Genomic DNA, 12,799 nt, shown 5'->3' with positions numbered 1-12,799 from the left:
TCTGAACAGTCCTCTCTCTGACTCTCTGCATGAATGAATCTCAGCTGACTGCGTGACACTTTGCTGCACTACATCTCAGAGACAACATCCATTACTGAGGGCAGGAGGAACCAGAAACAGCAGGAGGGACCGAGTCCTTGTCACATCTTTAGAGATTTTAAGAAGTCTGTGTTTGCACCAGATGTTCAATTAGTATTTAAATATCAAGACTCTCAGACCCTAACCATGGTGTTGGGCAATACTTTGCACACTGAAGACGTCCTCCACAAAACAAAGCTAAGCTAACTTCATGAGTGCATTCTGTCCAAGAATTTTGACTGTTGCAGCAGCTCTCTCTTGGTTGTTCTTCTATCTGTTTAGTTCTCTTTGTATTTGGAGCCTGTCAGGACCTTTAAGGACTCATTTGTTGGCCATGGACACCAAACTGACTACGTCTGCAGGGGTGTTTTAACTGTTTTTGTTCCTGTGTGTGTCCGGAGATCCTGTGTATCCATGGTAACATTGTTTACATACGAGATCAGCTGTTAGCAGCCCGTAGCATGTCGATGCTAACGATGCTAGGCCCGATGTTCCCTGTGAGCTGAGGAGAAGGAGGCGAGGACGACGTGCTGGTACTGAGGTGCAAGCTAAGAAAAGACCACATGGACCTGTCCTTCCACCCACCGTTATGGGGACTGTAAGATCTATCTACGATAAGGTGGACCAGCTAACCCAGCACCAGAGTAGCATCATGCTAACAGAGCTAACACCGGACACCAACGCCACATTGGAAGGATTTCACCTGCTGTGGGCGGACAGGATACAGGAGAGCCAGACTGAACTAACTGGGGAAGAAGACCAGCTCAGTCCTGGACCCTGTGGAGGTGGTGGCTGACAGGAGGATTATGACCAAGCTGGACAAATTTAATAAAACTAGCTTACGACCAAATTCCACCAGATCCGTGTCGGGTCCGGTTTCATAACTTGGCAAACTCAAAGATATTAAGATTATGAGTTTTCCATCACGAGGAACAGCTGACTTGACAGACAGGCGGGAATACTGTAGCTGTTGGCGAGGAGGCTCAAAGTCCGCCTCTTTATTTCACACCCACTTGTCAAAAGTTATGTTGAGTTCAACATTTCCAATATGGCTGCCGCCACTGACTGGCCTCAAAACAGCGCTTCAAAAACAGACGGGTGACGTCACAGATCCTACGTCCATATTTTACACAGTCTATGATCACAGCGACAGATCTGATCCGTTTCTATTCTAGTCAATGTGTTAACTTCCACTGGATCCGCTCCGTTGCGGAGTCCAGTCTGGCAGGTCGGATCAGATCCACAAGACTTCTATTTGTGCCGGATGCCGGAGCACGACGCATCAATCTCAACAGAGCAGATGGAGCGGGACAGGAAGTCAGGTTTCACCAAAACAAAAGTAAAACATCCGGTTAATTTTCAGAATAAAACACTCTGTGTTATCACCAGATCGTATTTCACTTAACTACAACAACAAACCAAAGTCATGATGAGCGGAGCCAGGCCTGGAGTCAACAGGTCAGAGGTTTTCAGAGGACCAGAAAGACAACATGGATGAGGAGAGGAGGAGGAGGAGGAGGAGAATCCTTGACCTCAGTCACATGACTCCAGCTGTCCTGAAAACGCAACCAGTGGATGTTGACGGACGAAAGAGAAGGGAGCCGGACTGGACACGGATCTGGTGGAAGTCCTGTGTAAGACTAGCTCACTGCCGTCAGTTGCCCTTGTAACAAGAACCTTTCTGACCCCTGATGATCATGTTTTCAGGCGGCACGAGACACAAAATGTGAGCATGGATTGTTCCTTTCCAACAATCATTTCCATGTTGACTCCTTCAGATTGTTCTGGATCAAGCTGGATCTAAACCCCTCCAGATTTCCCAATCATTACTCAATAACAGCCTGCGTTTATGCAACATGAGACCAAACAACCATAAAGACTCTAATAAATCAACTCCACTTCTCCCCGTCTCTCCTCTCTGAGACCGACAGTCTGAGTTTAATCGATGATTCATCTTTAGATCACACACATCAGATACATGTTCGAGGAATCATGAGACCTCTTCCCAAGAGACAGATGTGAGACCTGATCCCTCAGTCTGTGTCACTCTGCCCGTCTCCACGCAGAGGGAGGTCTATGAGTAATCCAGCACGACCGTCCCTCAATCCTTCAATGAAATGCAAACATCCACAGGCATGTTCGCTCAGACTGGATCACTCTGGGAGAATGAACACCATTTTAAGATGTCTGGTCTAGAACACGTTACATAGCTCTCCCAGGCAGGAGAGGGGGGGGGTGAGTGTGGACACTGCTGACACATGAATGAAGGAATGTAACAACATCTGCAGGGGGTCCATAACAGCAATGAAACAGGCAATAAGTGAGAAGAACTGGACTCCAGACGGGCCGTTGCACAATGCATCGGCTGAGATGAAATCGTGACTCAAATGCAACAGCAGAGACAGGATATGGCACACCGCTTTCAGCCGACGTATGCATGCACCGATGTGACTGTGTGGGCGTGCATCATGTGAAAAACCATCATGCCTGAATATCTAAAGTGTGTTTAAAATACGCCCGTGTTATGGTGCAAGAACTTTCTGGCAGGGAAACATAAAGTGGGAGTTTCTGATTACAACAAATACGAGCAGCTCACACTCAGACTCCAGCGGGTTCACAGACGTCACGCATAGTTCTTCCAGAGCGTGCGAGCATACCAGAGTGTGTTTGCTCCTCAGATTGCAAACAATGATGTGCCATCAGACAGAGCAAACATGGATTGTACAGAGAGAGAGAGAGAGAGAGAGCACAACTCTTATGTAGGTGTAGTGACACAGCATAGTTAGGAGGGTTGTGATTGGGTAAGAGCAGAATGTGTGAATGAAAATCTCAGCACTTGTAGGAGTTTGAATGAGAATATTTTGAAATCCTGGGTGCAAAAAACTGATGCCTTACCTTCAATTTAAAGGCTGTTTTAAAGGAAATTACTCAAATAGAGTGTGTTACAATCATCAGTGTGCATTTTGGGGATAATTTGTGCAGCAACTATCTGATTTTTGAAGTTGCACCACATAAATAAATCACTCTCTGCATGGCGTTAAGTTGAAAAATCACATAAAACTGTCACTGTAACACATGGTGCATTACTTATGTTCACCATAGTAGATTATACTGTAATTAGGAATAATGCATGGTAATTATAAGCTGGTTTAATGTGTTATATTTCAGGTATCATGATGTCATTCAAAATACACTCATCAGAGTAAGTTAGCATTATCTGTCTTACATTATATTAGCATTATGTTGTACAACTTGTTATATCATATACCCATATGTATTTATTATATTGCTTAATCTGTCATTACCAAACCAGAATCCCACCATGTCAACCTGTCAGTACTGAATAATCTTCAATACTGTCTGTAATTACTTATATTTAATCCATTTGTATGAATCTAAATTTATATTATATCTATATCTATTTGTACTTGACTCAAAACCCACCTATTCACAAAGGCTTTTAACCTAGAATTTATTGATTTTTGTTTTGTTTTGCTGCTTTGCATAATTTACTTTCCTGTAACGTGTCTTGGAGTAACTTTTAAAGTGCTTTTATAAATAAAATGTGTTATTATTATTATTATTATTTTACTAATTTAAACTCTTGATTGTACTTATGTCTGGGTTGCTGCAACAACTGAATTTCCTTCTGGGGATTATTTGTAACAAACAGATGTGTGTCATATATTATGAAAATAAAAATTGAAAGTCATAAAAAAACAAAAACAACTGTATGAAACTACACTGTGATTTAAACCTGCTTTTTGAAAGATAAAAATTACATATATATAAAAAAAAGTGCATTACTCCAACTCACATGACTTGCTCCCCTCTGAAGTGGAGAGGGTGGACTCATACAAGTACCAAATAAACAATTAACTGGACTGGTCCACCAACACTGAAGCGGTCTACAGGAAGGGACAGAGCAGACTGTTCTTCCTGAGGAGACTCAGGTCCTTCAGTGTCTGCAGCAGGCTTCTGAAGACCTTCTACCAGTCTATGTTGGTGGCCAGTGCTCTGTTCTTTGCCGTGGCGTGCTGGGGGTGGAGGTATCAAGACGGGTGAGGCCAGCAAGCTCAACAAGCTGGTAAAGAAGGCCCGCTCTGTGGTTGGCCTAGAACTGGACAGTCTGGAGTCAGTGGCTGAGAGGAGGATGATGGACTGGATAACCCCTCTCACCCTCTCCATGATGAGCTGTGGCTGATGGGGAGCTCGTTCAGTCAGAGCATCATTCCACCACGGTGCAAGACTGAACGCTTCAGGCGCTCCTTTGTGCCCACCGCCTTAAGACTGTTGAACAGTAACGGAGGCCACAGACTGCACCATGCTGATCACTGACACCCCCCCCCATGAACAGATCCATAACATCCCTGCTCTGTCTGTCACACTCCATCATCTCATCCTGAACTCTCTCTCTTGACTGCTGCTGGCATTATAATGCATAATATACTGTATTATATAATTATCTTGCCATATTATATTATGTTATATTACATTATTGTTTAGTACAACTCACGGTCAAATACATATCCAGACCCCGGCAGTAGCTCAGTCCATAGGGATTTGGCTTGGGAACCGAAGGGTCGCCGGTTTGAGTCCCAGTATGGGCAAAGTTTGGCAAGTGGACTGGTGGCTGGTTCACTGCCGAGGTGCACTTGAGCAAGGCAGTATCCTCACTCTGACATCTCTCCCTAAGCATGTTCACTGCATGTGTGTGCAATTGTATGTATATACCAAAAAAACTGTATGTGTAGCACGTCCAAAATAAAATGAGTGAAAAATTGAATTTCCCCCCTGGGGATCAATAAAGTACCTTTCTTCTTCTTCTTGTATTTATTGCTTAAATCTGTCATTACCAACTATAATCACACCATGTCACCCTGTCACTACTGAAACATTTATAATACTGCCTGTAGTTACTGCTATTAATCTAAATTCAATTTGTGACATTGTATATATCTAACTTGTATTCTATTTAATTTTATTTGACTTATTGAAACTTCTTATTGATTGTACTTGTGTCTGGGTTGCTGTAACAACTGAATTTCCCCCCTGGGGGATCAATAAAGTAATATGTTATCTTATAAAGGTGAATGTAAAGCTGAAGCCACTCAGCTGTGATGAAGAGTTTAAATCTCACTCATATAACTTCAGTGTGTTCATATAAACCCCTGAAGGCGGAGGGACACAGAGTCAGAAAGGCAGAGAAATGCACATGACATGTTTGCCGCGAGCGGAAAAGCACTGCGCCGTTTCTCTCCCTTTTTTCTTTCTTTTTTTTTGCAATGCGCCGGCGAAGCAGTGACGTCATGCCGCGAGCCAGACATATTACTGGCCACACACGGCGCAAAGTTAAACACGAGCGCAAATAACCAGATTACACGAAGTTAACTCGACTTTTCTACTTCATCTTTGGAGTGAAGAAACTTTCCAGCCCTCTGAACTCAGGTTTCAGCTCCTCTTCGGCCTTTTCTGCAACTCATTCAACCGAATCACTTCCTGCCGCCGCCGTTAAGGCTTTCAGCTTCCCCGCCGCTTCCCTGCCGCTGCCGTACCGCTGACGGCTGAACCACACCACCGTTATGTCCCAGTAATCCCCAAAGAAAGGGTTAGCAGTGCTGGAATGACTTCACCTGAGCTAGCTAGGTGTTAAAGTAAAGGAAAGTTGAGCTTAAACACATGAAGGAGGTTTCACTCCACCCGGCGCGGTGTCTGACTTCGCGGCAGTGAACGCGCAGCAGACGCTTCCTGGTTCACCGCACTTGCCGCACTTCCCGGAGTACCGGAGTGACGGCAGCATTGAATGAGTTGGAGGACGAAAGGAGAGCATGGTGGACAAAGGAGGCAAAGTGAGAGGTCTTACCTGCTTTTTGGTTGCAGGGCGCCTTTCGGTGTGTGGCTAACAACAACCAGGTGGTTCAGTTCCGCGTCGCCTTGAGTCAAACTTCTTCTCCAGTCGAACAGCAGCTTCGCAGAGAGTTCAGGCTAAACTACAGTCGCTCGCTTCCTCCCTCTCTTTCTCTCTTACTTCAGTCACTCTTTCTAACCTTTTTTTTTTTTCTCTCTCTCCCCTTCTTCCTTTTTGCCCTCCCTCCTCCGCTGGCTGCTCACTGGTTCGCCTGATTTCACTCAGAGCAGAGGCAGCAGGAACCGGGGTGCGGTCCAGGAAGAGGCCGCCATGTCCCGCCCTTCTGACCAATGACAGCAGCGCTTTGATCATTTGGACCAATCAGATCAGGGAGGAGGCGGGCTCTGCGGCCACTGGGGCAGGACAGAGGAGGAGAAAAAAACTGAACTTGAAAGAGTTGAGAGGAGGGGGGAGAGGGGTGCAGATAAAGCTGTGTTTAATGAGAAAGGTATGTGCATACTAAGGATTTTTATGACCATATAAGTACCAGCCACTTTCAGGATGGACTGCATCATCCAAGTTCACCTCCATGTGTCAACAAGGTCTAGTCTGCCTCAGATCAAGTAGCAGTGATGACTCCAACTGCTTCTTGCTGTTTCTGCTGCCAAAATCAGACCCCATGAAAACACACTGCTAATCATATCTTTAACGTGTTTACATTTCATGAAATACTTTCACCCTGCTGATAAAGAGAAAACACTGGCATTGTTCAAGCCTTCTGAAACTGAACACTTTCCTTTGTTTACACTGGAATAAAGATGATATATTCTTAGGTGCAGCTGCTTGTTGAAGGAGGTCAGAGGTCAGATACAGGAAAGGTCCAATAGAGCTGATAAGGATATTTTGTCTGGCGTGAGGACACTTACTGATAGAGTAGATATCGTCCTTTAGAGCCTTGGATCTCTGACAGATATCATAACCAGGTTAGAGAAAGTATTCCACTCCACTGTTCCTGTTACCACCAAGGGAACTGACAGAAATGACTTTAAATAAACTGGCTTCAAGTGAAAACAAACAACCTGGAAGGAGTTTAAGCAAACCTTTTAAAGGAGTCCTTCAACATGTAAATATTAGGACTGCATTCTCCACAAATCCTGCTTTTACTGTCTTTACAGGACTCCCTAAGAAGTCCATCAGATGGCTGCAGCTCATACAGAATGCTGCTGCTGCTCGAGTCCTAACAAGGACCAAGAAAGTAGACCACATCACTCCAGTTCTTAGATCTCTACACTGGCTTCCTGTCTGTCAGAGAATAGACTTTATAAAGCCCTGAATGGTTTAGGCTGATCTGCTACTACTGTATGAACCACCTGGACCTCTGAGGTCATCAGGTACTGGTCTGCTTTCAGTCCCTAGAGTCAGAAGGAAACATGGTGAAGCAGCGTTTAGTCATTATGCTCCACATATCTGGAACACACTCCCTGAAAGCTGCAGGTCTGCTCCAACTCTCACCTCTTTAAAATCAAAGACTAAGACCTTTTTATTTGACACTGCCTTCCTATCTTAGATTATTTTAACTCACTTTAAATTAAAACTTTAATGTAATTTTTAATATATTTCTAATTTTTATTTTCTGTTTTATTATATTTGTCATTTTAATTATGTTCTTTTATGCTTGTCTGAATGTCTCCAATGCTTTTAATGTTTTAATATAAAGCACATTGAGTTGCCCTCCTGTATGAAATGCACTATACAAATAAAGCTGCCTTGCCTTGCCTTTTATTTGCATGTGCATGCTTTAAATGACATGTGTCAGCATGCCTTTGCAGAAGTGGACATTTTCATGAATGCATCTTTTAAATAATTGAGTCCAAAGTGAGTATAAAGTGCAGCACAGTTATTTAATCGTCTCTCCCAGGCTCCCGTCGCTGAAACAGGTAGGCCTGGGATCCTGATCAGACATGTCCACACAACGTGGGAACCGCTGCAGGTGATAACCTCATTAACGTCAGGGAAGAAAACACTTGTTCACGCGTTAAATCACTTCTGACATTTGTTTTTCCTGGCGTCTCCCTGTCAGGTGCAGGCACCTGAGAGGAGGATACGTTCAGGCAGGTGAGAGGCAGGTATGAAGCAACAGGTGTCTGAGGGAAAAGAGTAGTGGAGTATAAAAAGAGAAGCTGGAGAGAACTGAAGGAAAAGGATGAATTAAATGAGTGATGTTGAAATGAAAGCTCTGCGCGGCCTCAGCCAAAGTCGACACAGAGGAGTGGAAAGGTACAGTGTGATCCTGTTTACTTCAAGTCCTCTCCTGGGACTCAGATTGGGTCATCTGAGCCCACTTTGAAGAGTGGAACTGGAGGCATGGAGCCAATACACATGCCACAACCAGCAGGAACACGTTAACAATGGAAAATATCATTCTGTTTTTAACTTCACTTTGTTTTTACTTTCTTTGTGTGAAAAATACTCAGACTATTCAAGAGCTTGGTGCAGGACTCACTGGAGAAAGAATCCCATCAGCGGTACATGGGAGGGGGACGGGCTCCAGTTCTCTTTGGGTTCATTTAAAGATTGTTGGAGAAGTTTGGGCACAAGAAGTTTACAGCAATACAAATAATGCTTTCAATGAAAAAATGAAACCTAAAAGTTAAAAGCCAGGAGTGAATTATGAGATTCATATATTTTTATTAATGGAAAAAAGGGATGAGATCACTTAAAGATAAACTAAGTATGTAGGTAAAGGAATGGTCAACATTTGAAGCCAAAAAGCTGTGTCTAATCGTTATAAATCTTAACATTTTTCAGCTCATTCTTGTCTTAATATTCTCTAAACTTTAAGTGCATCTAGTCTTTAAATTATAAAGATAACAGTGATTGTGAAAAAGAGGATAAATTAATTAAACAGCTAGAACACGGAGGAAAAGTTGGCTTTAAGTGATGAATAACTGTTTGAAATATCTACCTAACAGGTTTGAGTTGTCACAACAGTTGAGATAATGATCTAACATTATAGTTTAAGTGGCTCAAGGAGATAATTAATGAGCTGAATGGATCATTCTTTGACTTTTGGCTTTCAGAGAAAGAGTTTTTGTTGATAGCAGGGGCGTGTCCAGATTTTTTGGGGCACCGACAGAGATAAGGGTGGCCGGGATATGTGTGCACACAAACACAAGTTAACATAATTAATCTACCTTTAAGAGTAGGCTTCAAACTTTCCTTCTAATAAAGCTTATAGTTAGAGCTGGATCAGGCTTGGACCAGATCTTAGTTATGCTGCTGGGATCCCCCCCTCAACGGGTTCACATAGGAGGAGGCCTTGAGGTAGACCCAATATCCAATCCTGTCTGAGAACGCCTCGGGATCCCCCAGGAGGAGATGGAAAATGTTGCCAGGGAGAGAGATGCCCATGTCCGGTCCGTCTCTGATCCGTCACAGCTCCGGATCTGATCGGTTTCTATTCTAGTCAATGTGTTAACTTCCACTGGATCCACTCCATTGTGTTCCAGCTGTGTCTCAAGACTTCTATTTGTGCGGGATGCCGGAGCACGACGCATCAATCTCAACAGAGCAGATGGAGCGGGACAGGAAGTCAGGTTTCACCAAAACAAAAGTAAAACATCCGGTTAATTTTCAGAATAAAACACTCTGTGTTATCACCAGATCGTATTTCACTTAACTACAACAACAAACCAAAGTCATGATGAGCGGAGCCAGGCCTGGAGTCAACAGGTCAGAGGTTTTCAGAGGACCAGAAAGACAACATGGATGAGGAGAGGAGGAGGAGGAGAATCCTTGATTCAGGGATTACATAAGAGGGAAACCTCGGTCACATGACTCCAGCTGTGCGGCGGTCTTGCTCAGAGCACGATGTTAGACTCCTACCACTTCGTCCCAATCTTGGATAAGTGGATGAAAATGGACGGATGGACGGACCACAGAGTAGTGACAAATACATCTTATTAGCTTAGTTCTTTAAGGGCCCAAAAATAAGATGTTGATCCAAAGTCACAAAACATAATGTGCCACATTCAAATCCAAATAAAGCTTCGGCCAGCCTGTTACAAGACTATCCAAATAGCTGATTTTAAGTCCCATCTCTTAGAAGACAAATAGACAATCATAGTTTAGGATGTTTGGGGTGGCCGACCTGATTCCAAGAGGAGGGGAGGTGCCACCCCTGGTCAACCCTCTGTGATACCAACTGATGACGGTGTTAGATGCAGGAATACTTCTGCAGGCAGTGATGTAAACCTCCAACAACAGCTAATGCTGATATTGATGACATCAACACAATCAATCCCTGAACTCCACACTCAGGCAGCTCTGAGCCGATCTACCCAGAGGAGTCTCACCACAACAAGACTTCAGGTATGATCGGCATCCAGGACAAACACAGGAAACACACATCTCCTGTTGAAAGTGTGATTTATGCCCGCTATGTGTCACCCTGAGAGGAATGTGTGAGTGTTTCCCTACATGTTTAACAGCTCTGCATCACATGCATGTCGAGCAAAACAATCAGCATTCAACGTTCAACGTTCAGCGTTCAGCGTTCAAGCGTTCAGTGTGCCGGCTCTGGAAAATTCAATAAACATCACACTCTCGCTTTCTCTCGGGGAGGGATGGGAAATATCAGAAGTTTCAGCCGAAGGGTCAAAGGTCAATCTGTCACCCGTTACTTGAGTGGGACCAGATGCCAGAGGATGAGAGAGGCTTAGAGGGGAGGAATGAGTGGGAGTAGAATAAAAAGAGAGGGATCTTTAAGAGAAGGGAATAAAAGAAAGAGATAAACTTTGACTTTGTTGGGTCAGAAACTTTACGACTCATGTGCCTCGAGAGCAAATCAACGACACAACGACTGCATGAGACAGAAAACAAACACAGCCGGGCACGGAGAAACAGGAAGGGTTAAAACACAGGCATGAATTACCAAATAAGGACACTCTCCCTCCCTCCCTCCCTCCCTCTCTCCTTCTCACTGTGACCTACTCTCTCTCTCCTTTCTCCCTTTCCTACAGTTAGTTGTTAGCAGCAGGGTGTGTCTGTAATTCAGGGTGTGTAAAGCCATTATATCATCCAGGCAGAAAGAAAGGGAACCATTCAGTGACAGCATGTTAAAAGGGTGGCATGTTAACTCACTGACCGCTCTCACTGGGTAATTATTTGTGTGAATTCATGTGTGCCGGCATTCACGGCCCAGCAGGAGGACGACCACGACGTATGGCTGTGCCCTCGTGTGTATCTGCTTATGCATCCTGGAGTCTTCGATCTGCGTTAGTCTGACCCAGATCTTCTTACCTGACACAGATTCCAGGAACAGGCCTTCCTGAGTCAGGCACGAGCTCCTGCCAAGATCTGTGTTTGCATGACAGAGTGTTTGTTTGAACCACAAAGAATGATGAAGAGCAACACCGGCTCTTATTAAAGAGAAGCTTTCCTATCCCAGGCAGTGGCGTGTCCAGAGGGGTGGCCAAGGGTGGCACTGGCACCCCACTGGAAACCCCAAAATCCTTCACTATGATTGGCTGTTTGCCTTGTCAGAGGCGGGGTTTCTGTTAAATCTATAATTAGGGATGAGTTAAAAGGCTGACAGTAGATTTCTTTATGTCCTCAAATGTGACTTTGAAAAAACATCTTTTTAATCAAGCTTAGAAGATTTATGCCACCTTGTCATGTTTTTATTAAGTCAAAAGGAATATAACAACTGCTTAATACTTTAATGAAAGTATGTTGTGAGGACAGAAAGGGTAAATGTTATTTATTTGTAAATGCACTGGACACCCCTGCCTCTGTGTGAGAACCTCAGCTGGGCCACCCTGGTCAAAAAGTTCTGGACACGCCCCTGATCTCAGGGGTCCCCAAAGTGTGGGTTGGGACCCCCTGGGAGGTCATGAGATGACTTCTAGAATGTTTTTTTTTAAATGATCTAAAAATAGTACATTTTACTCATTATAGTAAAAAATATGAACAAAAATAGACACTAAACTTGAAATCCAACCTTGAAAATATAAAGTGTAATGAGTTTTCTTCCTTTCTTTGTTTCCTGATGGATCCTAAGTTTAGAGTTAGTGAACAGTGAATTATCTAAAGCAGTGGTTCTCAACTGGTCTGGCTTCAGGACCCACCATCACCCCTTAGCGATAACCCGCGACCAAATCAAGGAACATTTTTTAATTTATCGAATTGATTTAATATAAAGATGGTGCAGTTTGAACCTGAGATACAGAATATCAGATTATGCCAACACACAAAATAAACAAGTGTACTGGTAAACCCAAAACAAGCAGCAAGTGGTGATACTAGGAAAATAAATAATCCCTTTCACATTCTTTAGCTGCTTTTTAATGTAAATCAAAAAGTGGATATTAGGGACACAAGGTTTCAAGAACATTCTGCACAAACATGAAACAAAGAAGTCTAACTAGTGAGAACTAGTTTCACAGAGATTCATAAATATGTAGTTTTGTTCTAACACAACATGTTAGAACACAAATGATGCTCTTCAAAGAGAGAGGAGTGTTTTGTTTCCAAATGCAGCTTTCATTTTGACGGCTTCATACTTCCACTTGCAAACACCTCGGTGCACACAACACCCTGAGGTTCCTGTTGTCCCTTTTTATCAATATAATAAAGTTTATATTTAATGTAGTCTCTGTATTATTTACGTTTTGCTGTGCTTATTTCCCATTAGAACAAAAACTACTTTGACTGTCTTCTTCTACACTGTAAAAAATCACGGTGTCACAATTTTCATTTACATTTTGTTTCCCCAGCCGAAGGACAAAGACCCACTCAAAACGAGTCCACGACCCACCAGTTGAGAAACACTGATCTAAAGCTTCAGTAGCAGCAGGTTAAGGGAAACACAGA

At 43.5% G+C, this 12,799-nt stretch overlaps 1 protein-coding gene across 2 annotated transcripts in view; it reads right to left on the bottom strand.

Moving 5' to 3' along the window:
* LOC117832324 (myosin-9-like) overlaps nt 1-6,271 on the bottom strand; it is a 49,050-nt gene extending 42,779 nt beyond the window's left edge. Inside the window, exon 1 of one of the 2 annotated variants that reach the window (XM_034711415.1) lies at nt 5,942-6,271. The gene's annotated coding sequence lies outside the window, so the exon portion shown is untranslated. The remainder of the gene's footprint in view (nt 1-5,941) is intronic. The other variant, XM_034711416.1, reaches the window with a different exon arrangement.
* Nucleotides 6,272-12,799: the final 6,528 nt, after the last annotated feature.

Source organism: Notolabrus celidotus, chromosome 20 (genome assembly GCF_009762535.1).
Source record: "Notolabrus celidotus isolate fNotCel1 chromosome 20, fNotCel1.pri, whole genome shotgun sequence".
Classification (NCBI taxonomy): domain Eukaryota; kingdom Metazoa; phylum Chordata; class Actinopteri; order Labriformes; family Labridae; genus Notolabrus; species Notolabrus celidotus.
Note: the sequence above shows the minus strand (reverse complement) of the source record. Positions and strands in the feature narration are given on the sequence as shown.